The sequence below is a fragment of the Schistocerca piceifrons genome, chromosome 4 (assembly GCF_021461385.2).
Source record: "Schistocerca piceifrons isolate TAMUIC-IGC-003096 chromosome 4, iqSchPice1.1, whole genome shotgun sequence".
Lineage (NCBI taxonomy): Eukaryota > Metazoa > Arthropoda > Insecta > Orthoptera > Acrididae > Schistocerca > Schistocerca piceifrons.
The window spans coordinates 454,813,337-454,817,580 of NC_060141.1; positions in this window are offsets into that span (position 1 = coordinate 454,813,337).

Genomic DNA, 4,244 nt, shown 5'->3' on the forward strand with positions numbered 1-4,244 from the left:
TTTCACGACAGGGTGCATTGCCATCGTGATATAAACAATCATCGTCTTCTAACCGTTCCTCTACTGTACGCAGTACATACTGCCGTAAAAACGAGTTCGTATACTTTCGAATATAACGTTGACTTTAGTGCATTAAGGGGACCACACCCTGGCCACGAACAACACCCCCAAACCGTAACACCATCTCATCCATAGTTCACTGTTGACACTACTCACAACGGCAAGTAACGTTCTCCAGGCACTCGCCAAACCCAGACCCTTTATTGATTACCACAAAGTATGGCGTGATTCATCAGACCACTCGTTTCCACTCATCCACGCCCATTGCCATTATTCTCTATACAATCGTCGCTATCACTTGGCATCGACCACAGAAATGTTTGGCTTATGAGGAGCTGCTCGACCATTCTTTTTAACTCACTACGCTCAGTCACTGTGCTAGTGGGACTGCTATTAGCACGTCGGAAGACACGAGTGATTCCTTCCACTGATTTCATGCCTGTCGGTACAGGTCTTGGTTAAACAGCGCTTGTACCTTCGCGTTCCCCACTTGGCCGCCTTTAGAAAGGCTGAAATGTCCCTGACGTACTTACTTCTCAGGTGGTATCCAATGACTGGCACAAGTTCTAAGTCAGTGACCTCTCCTGACTGCTATTGCTTCTCTACTGAGACACAACCCTCCCCGCCTCCTTTTATAACGGCGGGTTTGCCTCTTGTGACATCTAGTGGTCAGTCCCACATTAAACAACCCAACAACAGGCCACACCAGTCCACCCACCCCACCGGCGCCCTACACCAAACCCAGGGTTATTGTGCGGTTCGGCCCACAGTGGACCCTGGAACCCCTTCCCCCTTCTCTCCGGAACGTCTCATACCAAACGAGTGTAACCCCAAATGTTTGCCTGGTAGAGTAATTACGGTGAACGCATATGCAGAGACAGTATTTGCGGAACAATCGCCAACATAGTGTAACTGCGGCGGAATAAGGAGAACCAGCCCGCATTCGCCGAGGCAGATGGAAAACCGCCTTGAAAACGATCCACAGGCTGGCCAGCAGACCGGACCTCGACACTAATCCGCCGGGCGGATTCGTGCCGGGGACCCGCACGCCTTCCCGCCCGGGAAGCTGTGCGTTAGACCGCGCCACTAGCCGGGCGAGCTTCTACGTGGTATCTCGCCTGCTCTCACTATTCATTACGTTTACTTGCGACGGTAACGTATTCTTACCACATGACTTATATTCGACAACCGGAGTATAGCATGACAACTACCAACAGTACAGAAAGTGAACAAACATTTCAATGACCGAACGGACAGTTCATATCGTGAAAAAAAATTAATTAATTAAACTCAAAGGCTCGTGAAATGTTTCAACACGGCTCGCCCGCCTGGTAATCCAACACCATGACCACCACACCACGACGCCGTTGCTGTTATTGGCTGCTTTAAATGACGCTTCTTAGGCTTTGACCGTTCACTTTCTATTTCACTCTTTTCCTCATTTCATTATACCTTCTTCTTGTTTTCATGCTTGATCTGAGTTCAGTTTTTGATGGACTATCCACTGAGCCATCTTACCACAAAATCTGAGGGGGGTGCGATGGGGGGTTTCCCTTGTTAGAATCATGTCTTACTGACATCAGCTGTCCCTCAATAAAGTGCACCGTCAAACCTCACAGTACCAAAGCACACGATAGCAGTAAGAGCGGTCCTCAGACGAACATTTCGCGCAGCTATTCAGTACACCTTGATGAACCAAAGCTTCGATACTGTGTGAATTGTATTCAAGGAGACTTGAGAAATTAATTTATTATAAACGATTCCAAACAATTTTGAAGCTTGTGTATACTAGACACACTGGCAATTTAATGAATGTAGCTTGCGGGCCGTGACCATAGAGCCATGTCAACAATGGAACGTCAATTCCAAAGTAAGGACACCACAACAGTTTGGGGATTGGCGGTAGCGTCGCGACAAGAGGTCCGAGCGGCCGAAGCCACAAGCTGCGCAAGGAGGACCTGCACACAGTGAAGATACCGGAGTACTTCACCGGCGTCAGCGTCGACTATAAGCAACAGGCCGACATCCGTCGGTTGGTTCGCAACATTCGTGTCGGACGACTGCTTGTGGCCTGGCTGCCCTCTTCTACCTGGCTTTCATCGGCACCACTCAGTAACCGCTGCGACGCACCGTAGATTCATGGAACTGCTTGCTGATAAAGGGGATTAACATTCTGTAATCCTCGTGGTGATATGTTTCTTTCTTTACCTGCCCTCCTTATTATTTTCTGGTTTGTATCCGATCTTCAGAGTTTTACTCGGTCGGCTCTTTGGTCGTAAATATAGGCCATACGTAGTATTGTTCAAATGGTTCAAATGGCTCTGAGCACTATGGGACTTAACATCTGACGTCATCAGTACCCTAGAACTTAGACCTACTTAAAGCTAACTAACCTAAGGACATCACACACATCCATGCCCTTGGCAGGATTCGAACCTGCGACCGTAGCGGTCGCGCGGTTCCAGACTAAAGCGTCTAGAACCGCTCGGCCACACCGGCCGGCACGTAGTATTGTACTAAGACACTAGTTGTTTAAAAATTTGTCCCGCTATTATACTGCGTTTCCTTTCTGGTTTGTACCCGTTCATTAATGTTATAATGAATCAGCTCCTGGTCGTAAACACAGCCAAAACAATGGTACTAAGGCACAGGTTGCCGTTAAACAAAAGAGGGACCTTGTAATTAGATTTAGATGTTAACCGGTTCAATTCTTTGATTGTAATTGCATTTCTTAGTTATTAGTTATAATCTGAACAACCTGTTGTACTAAGCTGTTCGTTGCTGTGTTTGAAAGACCGGGTCATTATTGGTGTATTTCAGCTGGATCTTGCGGTTTCGCCGAGTGAGTTCTCTTGTAATAAATGTTCACAAGTAATGTTTTCAGACGTTCCCTCAGAGCGGTCTTAATAACTGACGATCAATTTAACTTTGAAAATATTGACAGCCAACTGTCACCAGTGTTTAGTCAAAAAAAAAAAAAAAATCGTCAGAGGGGACGGCTTGGGGTCCAGTCGCACCTTGGTTGCCGATTGAAAGTAAGAGGTTGGTTGCTTTGAAGTAAGCCTTATCATTGTCATATTGTTTCCTATTCTGTTTAACCTTTAAGCACAGGTGCGCATCTTAACCGCGAACCTTTCGACATACAGCTTTCAAATGAAAAGTTACGTCATCTGTTTTGAGTAACTGAATCACTCTTGTCATCAATGGCGTTTATGTAGTTTTCATGTGTTGCAGAAGAGCATTGAATAAGACAGACTGTGTCTAGCGCGGTAGCAAACACCGATGTTCCACCCGATAACGGGCGGGCTGCAGGTCTGGCCAACTTGTAATCATTGTCATATTGTTTGCTGTTTTGCAATACACTTCAGATATATTTTGCAAAATTTTAGTCAACTCAAGGTTTAAGGTCAAAAGAATTTTCCAAATTTGTTAATTTTGTTACAGAAAATTTTATGTTTATATATTGTTAAATAGCCGGCCGCGGTGGTCTAGCGGTTCTAGGCGCGCAGTCCGGAACCGCGCGACTGCTACGGTCGCAGGTTCGAATCCTGCCTCGGGCATGGATGTGTGTGATGTCCTTAGGTTAGTTAGGTTTAAGTAGTTCTAAGTTCTAGGGGACTGATGACCACAGATGTTAAGTCCTATAGTGCTCAGAGCCATTTGAACCATTTATTGTTAAATAAACAGGTTGTGTGAAACGTAACTTTTATTGGAGGGTCCTCCCTTCCACGTTTTCCTTAATTCCAGTACGTACCACGTATCAGATGATGACAGCTGTTAGCGTGTTGATATCGGTTCGTGTGAGTAGGTTTCCGGTAAGCACTGTGTCTAAGACACCCATTTGCTTTACGCCTGGCAGGGACGTCAAGGAATGGCAAGGCACCATCGGTCTCTATCTCCACCGTGAACTTGATGTTGTTGTAGATATTGTTGATATGGTCCAAGAACTCTGCCAGCTTTTCACGTCCATGAGAACAGACGACGAACGTGTCATCGACGCAAAGATTAAAACAAACAGATTTTGCAGGACCGTGTTAATGCGATATCCTGAAAGTGCTCCACAAACAGTTCCACTGTAACTGGAGTTAATGGGCTCCCCAACGCGGCGCCGTCCGTCTGATTAAAATATTCTTCATCACACAGAAACCACAATGACGTCACAGTGTGCTTAAATAAATCCACAA